Here is a 15,101-nt window from a genome sequence, read left to right on the forward strand (position 1 = left end):
ACAGCTGATCTTGGTTGACAGCTGGGCCTCTTGAGGCACCTCCAAGCCCAGCATGGGTGGCAGCCATCTGCAGATTGCTTTGTGGCTCCTACCAGGTACCTCTGGGCAGGCACAGGTTGTGGCTGAACTTGGCCTGCAATGGGGGCCCTCCCAGGAGGTCCTGGAAGCTGGTACACCCAGAAAACAGCTTCGGACCAAGCCAGAGCATCACCCAGCTGCCTCCAAGGACAGCACACCCAAAGGGAAGACTGGGCAGACACCGGAGCCCTGCTAAAGTGAATACTACTCTGTAGGGTCAGCCCCTGCACAATGGCTCCTCCAATGTAGTGGTGACCAATCCTCACAACCAATTAGCCCGAGGGTGAACCCTCCCATTGATGGGAAAACAACAACCATTGCTCAACTACAACAAGAGGGCACACGCAACCCACACAAGAGACACACCTGGCATACCTGGCTCAGGTGACCAGGAAGACTGTGCCACTGAACCCCATAGGACATCTATTACATAAGGCCATTCTACTAAAACCAGGAGGCATAGCAGCCCTACCTAATACATACAAACAAACACAGGAGGCAGCCAAAATGGGGAGACAAAGAAACATGTCCCAAATAAAAGAATAGAACAAAGCTCCACAAAAATAACTAAACAAAATGGAGACAAGAAATCTACCAGATGCAGAGTTCAAAACACTGGTCATAAGGATGATCAATAAACTCAGGGAGAACTTCAACAAAGAGATAGGAAACATAAAATTGGAGATATAAAACATAAAAATGGACCAATCAGAAATAAAGAATACAATAACCAAAATGAAGAATACATTAGAGGGAATCAACAGTAGATTAGATGAACGAGCGGATCGAATCAGTGATTTAGAAGGTAAGGTAGCAGAAAACACCCAAACAGAACAGCAAAAAGAAAAAGGAATCCAAAAAAGAGAAGTTTAAGAGGCCTTTGGATGACATCAAGTGTACCAGCATGTACATCATAGGAATACCAGAAGGAGAAGAGAGAGAGCAAGGAATTAAAAACCCATTTGAAGAAATAATGATGGAAAACTTCTCTAACCTAGTGAAGGAAATAGACATCCAAAGCCCAGGGAGCACAGAGAGTCCCAAACAAGATGAACCCAAAGAGGCCCACATCAAGGCACATCATAATTCAAATGCCAAAGCTTAAAGCCAAGAGAAAAGCAGTTAGTTACCTGCAAGGGAGCTCCAGTAAGACTGTCAGCTGATTTCTCAACAGAAACTTTGCAGGCCAGAAAGGATTGCCAGGAAATATTCAAAATGATGAAAAGCAAGGATCTACAACCAAAATTACTATCATTTAGAATCAAAGGACAGATAAAGAGCTTCCCAGACAAGAACAAGCAAAAGGAATCCATCACCACCAAACCAGTATTACAAGGAATCTTAGAGGGATTTCTTTAAAACGAGAAAAAGATAAAAAAAATTGAATAATAAAATGGCAATGACTATATATCTCTCAACATTTACTTTAAGTGTAAATGGATTAAATGCTCCAATCGAAAGATAGGATGGCTGAATGGGTAAGAAAACAAGACTCCTACATATGTGGCCTACAAGAGACTCACTTCAGATTAAAAGACACACACAGACTGAAAGTAAAGGCATGGAAAAAGATATTACATGAAAATGGGGAAAAAAGTATAAGTAGCAATACTTATACCAGCAAAGCAGACTTTAAAATAAAGGCTATAACAAGAGACAAAGAAGGACCCAGTAATCCCACTTCTGGGTATTTATCCAAGGAAACTCAAAACGCTACTTTGAGGGTATGTGTGCATCTATATGTTCATTGAAGCACTGTTTACAATGGCCAAGATGTGGAGGCAGCTGGGTATCCACGATAGATGAATGGATAAAGAGGAGGTGGTACATATATACAATGGACTATTGCTCAGCCACAGAAATGAACAGGTTCTTGCCATCTGTTGTGGCATAGATGGGTATTGTGCTTAGTGGAGTACGTCAGACAGAGAAAGACAGATGCAAAGTGATTTCACTGATATGTGGAATCTAAAGAACAAAATGAACAAACAAACTAAACAGAAACAGACATAGATACAGACACCATTTTGATGGTTGCCAGATGGGAGGAGGGTTAAAGGGGGTTAGTGAAAAGGGGGAAAGGATTAAGAATTACAAATTGGTTGTTACACAGTAGTCATGGGGCTGTAGGGTACAGCATAAGAAATATAGTCAATAATATTGTAATAACTGTGTATGGTGGCAGATGGGTACTAGATTTATTGGGGTAATAAATGGGAGGGGAATTGGGGGACAGTGAAAAAAGGTGAAGGGAATAAGAAGGACAAATTGGTAGTTACAAAATAATCATGGGGAGGTAAAGTAAAGCATATATAGTCAAAAATGTGGTAATAAATATGTATATGCCAGGTGGGTACTAGGCTAGTTGGGGGGGTGCTTCTTAAATTACATAAATGTCTAACCACTATGATGTACATGTGAAATGAACATAAAATAATATTGAATGTCAAAAAAAGAAGAAACTTGGAGAAGTAGAGGAATTGAAAGATAACAGTGTGTATGTACATTGACATTCAGCCATAGAGTTTAAGCATTTTTGAAATCGTAATGTATTAAATGCGGAAGTAGGATCAGGTAGAGACGTCAGATTTACACAACAATTTTCAGGAACAATTTTGTAAAATAAGGAATACTTAAGTTCATTATTAATTTAGGGTTAAACCCGAGGATACTTTTCTGTTATCATAATATATCTTTGAGAAATTCTTCTATACTTGAAGAGCCGTGCAGCTGCTCTGGGCTTCATCCAACTGAAGCTAATGTCTCTATAATTCTTTATAATAGCTAATAACTTCCCTGGAGTCTTCTTACTGTGATTAAATGCTGGCAAAGGCTTTTCCAAAGCCACTTAGCAAAAAACTGGCATCGTCGGTTTCCAGTAACTGAGTGGCCATAGGCAGTCATAGCAAAGATCAAAATCAAATTCTGTGGAAAACATGTCACATTTGAAAAAAGTAATCGGCATTCATTTCTGGCATGGAGTCTGTGGTCAAGGCATCCCCCACACAGTGTTTGTTGAAGGTAAATGGAATGTATCACTGGTGCCTCCTTTTCCATTTTTAATTCCATGTTGCTCCTCCAGAGAATTATAAGAGTTATTTTTCTCTTCCTTTTTTCCTCTTCACGAGAAAAATCAGGTAATGCACTCATCCCAAAAATTATTTAGGAGATGAGGAGTAACTGAGGCAAAGCAAAATATCTTCCAAAACAAATAACCTAAGTGTCATTTTTTTTTCTCTTCCTCAGAATGTAACATGTTTTGAAATAAATAACAATTCTGGCAAAAAGTCTCCCCCTCTGGACTTTAGGGTGGAGAGAAAAGCTCAGATTCCATCAAGCCAAAGGGAGATCTGGGTTGATGATATTCCCATGCTTCATAGACAGACTAGAATGGTCCTTTCCTAAATCTTTCTTCATGTTTGAAAAGTCCTACCTGTCTTCAAATCAGCATATTCAGGGCCTGCTCAGCTATAAGGTGGCTTAGAGCTGACAGTAACATCACCTGGGAATCAACTTGGGGTCAAGCGTGGTGACCATTCAATTAGTAGGAAGGTTAATAACCAAGAGAGGACTCTACCCGTGACAGAATCAGGAAGTGCAAATCTACCAGACAGGTGTTGAAACTAGGGGTCCTCAGGGGAGCACACATTTAGGATTTAACATGTAAATGATGCGGCGATTACCAGGGAATATGCAAGGGCAAGTCAGGGACTGAGCTGAAAAGAAACAGCATTATCTGAGCCTGCCCTGGTCTGACCCATCTTGTCACAAGCAAGACCAGGAGAGGGTAGTTATCCTCCATAAATATTTAATAAGGAGTAATGAAGTCTATACTTGCACCAGGAATACAAAGATAAAAGAAAGATTTCCTGAGCTAAAAATTGGTCAATTGGACATATGTGCCTTCTTTCACTCCCTGCCAAACCCTGGTGAAACAAGAATAAAGTGATTTTGTCTTTTAAAGCCATAAGCCTACAAGAATCGGCTAACAGAAAGAAAGGACAAAAGCAACATTTTTGAAGCTGGAAAGCTGGTAGACACGTGGTGAATGACTTAGACATGAAAAAGCTGAATGTTAAGCATGAAGTAAAGAAGGCTATCGAATTCCCAAAAAGCTTAGGACTCAGAGGCAGTAGCTGTTTGGGGTAGTGGGGATGAAGGTGTGGCTAAAACCAGAGGATTTGTTGAAAGTCTATTTGAAAAACAGCAACGAAACCAGAAGCCATGATCATCCCTAGCACCCGGATGGTTATCACTCCCATCTTTTGAAAGTTTGAAGTATCACTCCCAGCTTTCAAAAGAAAAACCTGGGGGCTTTTTGAAGAAATGGCTGATACCAAGCCTGGAGCAAGAAATATATGAGTCTGAAACATCTTGTCCTATCCATTAAAAATGAAGCTATCAAAAACAATTAAGATCATGTAAACAAGATTCAGGAGCCAATTTGAAGAGGCTCCCACTGGCCAAAGATGTTATACTATGAGTGTCAGTAAGGACAATAATTGCAATGAATTAAAATCCATCAAATCTATTGAAATCCATGTTTTTACAATATATTTTTTGAAACCTTAAGTAGTTACCTTTGGAGGATGATTGGCAACCAATTCATTATCTTGAAAATGTAAATAAGTGGAAATAATGAAGCATTTCTTCTGCCATTTTTATGTAAAAGGTGTAACTAGATAACAAAATAGTAGTTGAGAGGAAACTAATAAATAAAAAATGAATATATCACCTTTGAACCTAAGGGTTGTGCATCAATAACTACTAATATCATAAAAGGAGAGACAAGCAGAACTTAAGTACCTCCTGATGAGAAAACATGCCATCACCTAGGGTGTAATACACACGAAGTGAAAGCTAACAGGACTACAAGAAGAGCGAGAACTCTACAATAATTCAAGATTTTAACACTGTTCTCTAAATAATTGATAGAATGAGTAGAGAGAAAATCAGTAAAGATATAGAAAACACATATACATAGAACATATGTTGTTTTATATGTAAAACAACTCTAGCGATAACTTGATCTAATAGACTTTTATAGGCTAATCCACTTCAAACTGCAAAATATACCTTTCCTATACATGCACATGAAAATTTCTCTAATATAGACAAAGGGTTGGATCATAAAAATAAAGTCCAATAAGTTTCAAAATAAGTTTCAAAAAAACTAGTCTTTTCTCTGATTAAAAGAAACTAAATTAGAAATCAATAACACTAAGATATCAAAAAAACCTCCAAATGTTTGGAAATTAAAAATCATGCTTCTAAGTAATTTTGCATTAAAGAATAAATTACTAGAAAAATTAGATAGTATTTTGAATTAAAACATAATGAAAATGCAGTATATCAAAATCTGTGACGCAGCTAGAGTAATGCTTAGAGGGAATGTATAGTTTTAAATACTTAAAAAGGAAAAAAGATTTAAAATCAGTTATTTAAATCTATACCTTAAGAAGCTATGAGAGAAAAAAAAGAAAATTAAATTTAAAGCAAGTAAAAGGAAGGAAATAAAAAGGTAAGAGTAGTAAATAATGAAACAAAATATAGACAAACAATAGAGAAAATGAACAAAGACAAAAGTTTATTCTTTGAAAATAAAATTAATTGTATCCTAATAAGACTAGTCCAAACAACAACAAAAAGAGTGAAAACACAAATTAATAAAATCAGAAATGAAAGAATGCATGACTACAGATCCTACAGAAAATGAAATGATAGTAAGAGAATATAATGAACAACTTTATGCTAATGAATTTGGGGGCTTAGATGAGTAAGCAAATTCTTTGAAAGACACACTTATCAAATGTGACTCAGGAAGAAATAGAAAATTTGAATAGCTCATATCTATTAAAGTAGTTAAATTTGTAATTTGTAAATCACAGAGGAATTCTGTTAAATACTTATGGAAGAAATAATACTAATCTTAAACTTTTTCAGAAAATAGAGAAGGAGAGAATACTTCCCCAATATTTTACGAAGTCAGCATAATCTAGAAATCAAAACCTAACACGGATGTTATGAGAAAAGAAAATTACAGGTCAATATTCTTCATAAATATAGATACAAAAATCCCTGATGAGATATTGGCAAATTTAATCCAGAAACACGTGTATGATTCTTTGTAAGTCTCCAAAAAATCAACAAGAACTAATATATAACTTAAGCAAATGGCAGGATATAAGCTTAACATACAAAAGTCAATTGCAGTTTTTATACTAGCAACAAAAAGTAGAAACTAAAGTGGAAAACAAGACTATTTACAACAGCATCAAGAAACATAAAATACTTAAGAATATATCTAACAAAAAATATGCAAAACCTCTATGCAAAGAACTATAAAGCATTGCTAAGAAGATTTAAACAAATGAGAGAGATACTTTGTCCATGAATGTAAAAACTTAGTATTGCAAGGATGTCAAATTGATCTATGTATTCAATAGAATCCCAATCAAAATAACAATATACCGTTTTTGTTTAAATTGATAAGATAATTCAGAAACTTTTATAAAAAATCAAAGTAACTAAAATAGTCAAAACAACATTAGAAATAAAAAACACAGCTCGAAGAGTTCTGCTACCTGATTTTAAGATGTGCTACATTATTATACTAATCAAAACAATATGATTTTGGGGGGGGGTGGCCAGCCCGGTGGCTCAGGTGGCTCAGGTGGTTGGAGCTCCATGCTCCTAATGCCGAAGGCTGCCAGTTCGATTCCCACATGGGCCAATGGGCTCTCAACCACAAGGTTGCCGGTTTGATTCCTGGAAGGGATGGTGGGCTGTGCCCCCTGCAACTAACAACGGCAACTGGACCTGGAGCCGAGCTGCGCCCTCCACAACTACGATTGAAAGGACAAGAACGTGACTTGGAAAAAATCCTGGAAGTACACATTGTTCTCCAATAAAGTCCTGTTCCCCTTCCCCAATAAAATCTTAAAAAAAACACACACACAAAAATATGATTTTTGTATAAGGATAAACAAATAGATCAATAGAATACAAATTAGAATGTTTGGAAATAGGTCCACATACAGAGGGTGACAAAAAATATATACACATTTTAAGAAAAGAAAAAAACTCTATTAAAATTGTAGTGGAAAGAATGACGCTAGCATTCGTTTGATTAACACCATCTTTTGAGAGAATGTCATACTACACATTGCTACTGTAATTCAATTCAACTTTGAAAAGTAGTACACAAATAACATCTCTTAAAATGTGTAAGGGGTGCCAATTTTTTTGGCACCCCTAGTATATACTGTCCATTGACTTTCAACAAAGTCACCAAGGTAATTCAATGGGGAAAGTCTTTTCAATAAACAGTGCTGGAAGACTTAGATATATGTGCGGGAAAAATTAACCTTAACCCATACTTCTTGTCACACAAAAACTGAGATGACCATAAACCTAAATTAATTAACCATAAACCATAAACCTAACTTAAAAGCCAAAACTATCAAGCTCCTAGAAGAAAACTTAGGAGAATATCTTTGCAAACTTGTTAGGCAAAATCTTCTTAGAAATGACATAAAAAGAACTAACCATGAAAAACTGTTCATTGTATGTCATCAAACATTTTAAAATCTTTTCAGCAAAAGATGTCAAAAATAAATAAATCAAAAGGCAAGTCAAAGACTGGGAGAAAATATTTGTAATATATATATCCAATGAAGGATTTGTGTTCAGAGTGTATAAACAACTCATACAACTTGATAAAGACAAACAACATAATTGAAAAATGGGCTAAACACTTTAACACACTTTATAAAAGTGTGATCTTTTATATGAATGTTCAATGGGCACATGAAAGGATGCTCAACATTATTAGCATCAGGAAATAAAAATTAAAACCACAGTACAATACCACTTTGTACCCATGAGAAAAAAAATCATATATTGTTAGTGGAGTGTAAAATGGCACAATTTTGGAAAAAACAGCTTGGAGTTTCCTTATAAAGTTAAATATACACATACCCCATGACCTTGAAGTCTCACTTTTAATATTTACCCATAACTAATGAAGATATAGATCCAAAAAAAGACTTGTTCAAGAGTGTTTATAGTAGTTATATTCATAATATTCCCAATTTTGGAGACAGCTCTAATATCCCTCAACAGAAGTGAGAAATGAATTGTGGTATATTCATTCAGACACAAAAAAGTACATACTGTATGATTCCTGTATGTGAAATTGAAGGACAGGTAAATCATGTGATAGAAATCAGAACACTCCGGGTGGTGAACGCACAATGGGATTTATAGATGATGTAATACAGAATTGTATACCTGAAATCTATGTAATTTTAGTAACAATTCTCACCCCAATAAATAAAAAAAAAGGAAAAAAAAAGAAATCAGAACAATGATTATCCATGGGTGGTGGGGATTATCTGGAAGGGGACAAGAAGGAACTTTCTGGGTGATGGAAGTATCTATTATTTTGATTGTGGTGTTTGTTACCCAGATGTGTACATTTGCATATTTTGTGCAAGATAACTCAAACTTACCACTTGTGCACTTAAAATCTATGCATTTCACTGTATGTGGATTTTGATTCAATACAACTTAAAGTAAATACATTTTTTAAAGCAGTCTTTAAAAAAATAAAGGAATTTACAAAAGATGCCAGAAGGCATGCCTTCAGTCTTGATCCAGCCTGGAATTTTAAACTATATTCTATTGGAATTTTAGGCCAAAACCACAATGTGAAATCGATGGGCTGTCAACTAACTCAGCTTGGTGGACGCCTTTCCCAGTTTTCTTTCCTTCCAGCTCTCTGCCTCTCCCTGCCATAGGGGAGCAATATCAGGGAAAGTCCTTTTGGTCTTTCTCTTTGACCACGTTCCAATACTCTTCTTGAGGGACTAACCTTTTGTTTTGGCGATAGGCCTCTGACAGCCTCATATGTCATGCAAGTTGATTCTACCCCATAATTAGTGCCCTGATTAGATAACTTTGTCCTTTCTAGCCCACTGTCATGGGCTAGTTTAACCCATCTTAATTTCTCACCTGGACTTTCACAACAATCTTGCATTGTCTGCCCCCAAAGAGATCTCCCCATGCAACACATGATTCTGATCCTGTCACTCTCTTGCTTGAAACCCTTTTATGGTTGGTTCCCTGATACCTACAAAACAAAATCCAAATTTCTACCATCAGAAAAGCGCATGATCTGGCCTCTAGCTATTTTCCCAGGCACTTTTCCCTGCTATTTATTGCTCTAAGACTGCATCCTTCCTCTTGCCTCCACACATACTATGCTCAGCCTGGAGAGCCCTGCCACTCTGCTTCTGCCCCCCAATCAGGATGGTCACACAAACTTCTCATCCTTCAAGACCCACGTCAGTGAAATCTCCCCCCACCTCAAGCGCAGTCAGGCTCTCATTATCTACTTACCACATTGTATTATGGTGTCTATTTATTGACTAGTCAATATACTTCCTGGAGGCAGGCTGGGTTTTTATACATATCTTTTCTTCTTTTTTAACCTGCAGCCCCTGGCTCAGGATCATTTATTCAATGAATAAATGAATGACTAGAAGAGGGAGGAAAGGAGTGAACGAATTCACTCACTTTGAGGGTTTCCAAGAGCGATTCTTAAAGTGCAATCCCTCTTCTCAAACACTGGGAAGAATCTCATCAAAGTCTACCTAGTTCAGATTAAATTTAAATCTATCTATCTATCTATCTATCTATCTATCTATCTATCTATCTATCTATCTATCTATCAATCTATCTGTCATCTATTCTCTGATTTAGGATTGCTGAATTTGTGCTGACAATACTAATAGATACATAAAGGGGCATAGGTATTGGGCCCTTGCCAGTGGAGGAAAGGGGGGGTCTCTTCCCTTCTGATATCCACCTAGCTTTTCAACATGCATGGGGAGCAATTATTTTAAAAACTGGGTGTATCATGTTGCTGGAGAAGTGGTCTCTGGTTAAAGGCAGTCTGGTAGCAACAAGCCCTGGGCTTGATTTATGGCTCTGCTTCATGAGTTTTAATATATGGTACATGTGTATACAGCCCCACCCTTTCTCCACTTAACTATCTTCCTGGAGGAAAGGCCCTGAAACTATGATTTTCATATGTCTTGAGAATATCCTGTTTATTTCCCTTCACAAAATATGTTCAGTAGATACTGTTTCTTAGTGGCAGGATTATTTCCAACAGCATGCAATAAACAGGACTTTCATCCCCTATACATGCCAAGTCAGGATTGAGTAGTTAAAATGTAAACCACCAAAATCCCTTTCCTATTATTCAATATATTGATTCACCCTAAGAAGTTGAGAATCAAAAAAAGTGTTTCCATGCTGAATTAGCAAAGAACATGGTGGATCAAAAACCACGCCAGGGTGCTGAAATTGTGACCAGATGTCAGGGCCAGACCAGAAGTCTTACACAATCACAGAGGATGAAATACTCATCTTCATGAGGCATTAAGTGGGCGTCTTCCCTGAGAGAGGGTTAGAATTCCCTGTCACATCTTCTCAGCTCGCTGGACCACAATGGAGGAAGGAACTCATCAATTATAGGTCACTCAGATCCCAGCACATTTTCCAAAGCACTTCTTGTTTTTCAAGTCCCATATTCCCAGAACCAGCAAAATTTCATTTCTTATTGGGAGGAAGGAAAAGTCAGAGAGCTGCAAGTGGAAATCTTTAGCCATTGAGGATGAGTAAAGTTTGGTGGAGTCCAGCCTTCCTAACAGGCAGCTGTGTGGAGAGCTTTCCAGCTCCTGCTTTGCTCCAAAGCAGCACCCCCCTCACCCCCCCTTCCTAGATCCCCAGCCTTAGGAAGCTGCTCCAGGAAAGCAGATTACCTCTTCCCATTCCGGTTTTCTCTTTTCTATCCTCAATCGTTTCCATCTTATGATCACCATCTGTCTAAACTGTCCTTAGGGAGGAAGGGGCAGTATGAAGCCAAAAGTAATTAAACTATAATAAGATGTTATATCTGCCCAGTGTTTTACTATTGGCCTACCTCACTTAGGTGCATCCATGAAGATGACAAAAGTTGGGTGAAAGGTGGTTTTTTGTGAGATTAAGTGGAAACTGGCAAACGTGATAGTCACGTGTCTGACAGGCAGCATCAGGCTTCAGCAGGTGTTTGGAACCACGTGGAATGAAGAGTGTGAGTGAGGTGACTAGGTGATGATGTATTCTTTGCCTCTTCTAGCTTCTGGCGACTGCTGGCATTCCTTGATTTGTGGCCACGATGCCACATCTTCAAGGACAGTGTCTTCAAATCTCTCTCAGTTCCATCTTCACATTGCCTGCTCCTTTGTGTGTCTGTCAAATCTCCGCTTCCCCTTATAAGGACACATGTGACAGCATTTAGGGTCCACGGGATAATCCGGGATACTCTCCCCATTTCAACATCCTTTCACTTAATCCCATCTGCAAAGGCTCTATTTCCAAATGAGCTAACATTAACAGATTCAAAAGATTAGAACCTGCTGTCGTTGGGGGCCATTATTCAGCCAATTACAATGCCTTTTGCTCATTTTCTGTCTGGACTATTTGTTTTCTCTACTATTGAACTTTCAGAATTCTTTATATAATAGTCTAGATACAAATCCTTTGCAGATACAGATTCACAAATATTTTCTCCTATTCTGCAGCCGGTCTTCTCACCCTCTTCACAGGGTATTTTGCAGAACACAAGTTTTTCATTGTGATGAGGGTCAATTAATCATTTTTACTTTTTATAGAGCATGCTTTTAGTATCAAGTCTATGAACTCTTCACCTAGTCCTTGTTTCTGCACTTTTTCCCCAATAGCACCCAGTCTGTTTCTAAAAGTTTTAGAGTTTTATGTTTTACATTTTTTCTAAAAGTTTTATAGTTTCATAGTTTGTATTTTACATGTGAATCCATGTTTTTCCTGTTCTTTGCCATGATGAACTTTATCACATAGTTATGAAAATTTCTGGGATACTGTCGTAGACTGTATAACTGTTTGCATTATTCACTCTTCCCTTAATGACGATTATATATCTGTGCCCATTGCCAGGCAGGAGACTGAGACTAGGAATGGCTCAAGGATATGCACCAGAGCTGTGATCCAGGAGTCAAGAGACCACCACGGCCACTGCAGATGTCTCTCAACCCCCACGGAGGTAGTGACTAGGTACTAGAACACAGCTGCTGAAATCCCCAAGCCCCACAACTCTGCTTGCCAGGGGACATAGGTGAAGGGGCAGGGAGGGCATTCCATCTCACTTCTGCCTTCCAAATTGTACCAAGTACCTCTCATTGGCAGAATCAGATTCACAACCAGAGTCCATTTGCTATGTCTACTGTACAGGCATGGTCAAGTCCTGGCGAGAGCTCTCTTCCTGGCTTGCAGACAGCTCCCTTCTCACTGTGTCCTCACATGGCAGAGGTGGTGGGGGGAGGTGTGGGGGGGTGGTGGGGGGGCAGGAGTATAAGAGCTCTCCATGGTGTCTCTTTTTATAAGGATACTAATCCCATTGGACCAGGCGCCCACTCTCACGACCTCATAGAAACCAAATTATCTCCCAAACGCCCCACCTCCTAACACCACCAGTATATCAACAGTGGGGGTTAGGGCTTCAATATATGAAAGAGGGCAGGGGGGCTCACAAACATTCAGTGCCTAGCAGTCAGGGAACATTGAGTTAGGGACCATTGCTAAGATATTGTTATCAGCTCAGAACAACTTCCCACACCAACTGGCATATTCTCTGTCACTGAAGGACGGATGGAATTCTCCATGCGACAATGTTTATCCATCTTGTCATTCCCTTGTGCATTCACGAAACAATCCTGAGCACTCACTTAGGCGTGTAGGGGAGAGATATAGAGCTGACACTCCAGTGCAGGGAGACACAAGTAGAGAGAAAGTTCCAGTGCACTGGGATATGTGCTGGGACAGGGAGAATCAGACAGCATTCTAGGAGCTTGGAGGAGAAATAACCTAGACTGGAGAGATTATGAAGATTCTCTGGGGCAGGCAATACCTGAGCTGAGTGCTGAAGGCTGAGCGGGTGCTAATTCATGCAGGAAGAAGGGGAAAGACCATCCTGGCAGAGGGGAAGGCAGGCATGTACATATGCTGCAGACAAGAGAAAACATGCGTGCTGTGGGAACGACCATTAACTCATGCCGTCGAAAGACATCCAGCCTAAGGGAAAGCTCATAAGAGTTTGAGCCAAACTGACAACAATTGCCAGGAAGTAAAATCTCAATGGATGTGATTTGCTCTGTGAATTGGCGGTTTGCAGCTTATTTTATACATAGAATCAAAGGAGGAGGGTTACCTGAAATCCATTGGTGATAGATGAAGGGGGTGGGAGAAAGCAAAGCGGGGAAATCTCTGGGATTGGATAAAAGTAAATTGGAGAGACAGGTACTTCTTTCACATAGGTGGGTACAGGGTAGTTAATAGTTCACATAGAGATGTTAATCAAGGGACAAGAATAATAATGAGGGATTCTGTGCTTTCCCGCTCTGGTCCTAAAAAAGGGATTACTGACATCCCAAGGATGTCACGTTAGGTGCAAAAAGACAATAGACAGGCCCACTGAAAGGCACAGAGTAACTTTATGAAGGAAGCTTTTGTCTAAAGATGTGACTTCCCACCATGGCCCACGTAGTTATGAAATTTTTTTTATGCTCACGCCATCTTATGTGCTTATTTGAACTTGTCAGATTTAATATGTGGCCCCTTTTCCATCCACACTCAATGTAACTGGAGACCAGATTCGGAGCTGGAGGGATCCAAGCTAGAGACACCCAGGGTAAGAGCCTAAGGGGAGTTGTTTTTTTACCCTGAAGCTAATGAGGAAACCTGAAAGATTTCAAGTAGGGGAGTGACTGGACCAGATTACACTTCAGAAAAATTAACCAGGCAGCAATGGGGCGATCTACTGGAGGAGAGGAATGATGAGAGGCAGCAGGCAAATTAGGAGGCTGTTGGAATTATCAATAGTGAGAATTTAAGGTCCAAGGCAGAGGAAGGTGGGATGGAGAAGAGGAACGGGATGTTAGAGATGTCTGAGGAGTTGGGAGAACTTAGATGGGTGAAGGAAAGGGCACTTCCTGGCTTAGGCCCTGAGGATAGATGGAGGTGCCAGTCAGCAAAACTAGGACTCAGAAGAGGATCACGGGGAAGGAGGGGAGATCGGGGCTGGGGAGGGGCTGAACTCAGGCAGCCTCAGCTGTGGACCCAGTGGCTTCAGGATGCCTGAGCAGCACCCTACGGACATGTTGACTGGTTGGATATACAGACGTAACAAGACGAAATTTTGAAACTAAACATTTTTTCTTCCGCTTCCCTAAACATTCTCACCATTTTTCTAGCCCATCAGCTGCATCCATATGGCCTCAAAGAGAATTTAAGTGTAACAGCAGTGAAAAGAGGGGGGTAAATGTTAATATTTTTCCCCCTTCAAACTAGGCTCTTGAAAGTCAAAAGGAGAGGCCCTGAATGGAACAGAAACCGGAATTTATGCCATAAAAAGGTGATGATGTAAATGTCCCTTTGGGTACAACCAGCCAAGAGTCAAATATAGACTTTGAGGCTTAAGCCAAGGATTCCAGGACATTTATACACTGGGGGAAAATAACCAATTCAGGTTGGAAGCTGTTTCCCATGACAACTGACTGGTATTCAAGATTTTGAGGTTAATGATTACATTTCACTAACATTAAGCTTGTGAAGTTCAATCAAGCTTATTGAACCTGCAGATAATCTCTGGAGGTTCTTTCATAGTTACAAAATGGGAAACAGGATGGTGTGAGTATTAAGTCTTTACCCAAGGGCCTTCATTCTTGTGAATATGCTCTGCCTCATCTCACACCTGTGTCAATATCCTCATCTCCCTAGAGTTTCTTTTCACAAGAAATGGTTAATTAAGAAGCTCTTGGTCTCTGGCTCCAGATAAGATTTTAGTAGCCAGTAAGAACAGAAAATAGAGATCTTGTAAAAATGTACGACTTACTACAAAGTCTAGAAAATTATAGATTTTTTTAAAAAGATGATGAGGT

The sequence above is a fragment of the Rhinolophus sinicus genome, chromosome 15 (genome assembly GCF_057876585.1).
Source record: "Rhinolophus sinicus isolate RSI-liver-muscle chromosome 15, RSI-T2T, whole genome shotgun sequence".
Taxonomy (NCBI): Eukaryota; Metazoa; Chordata; class Mammalia; order Chiroptera; family Rhinolophidae; genus Rhinolophus; species Rhinolophus sinicus.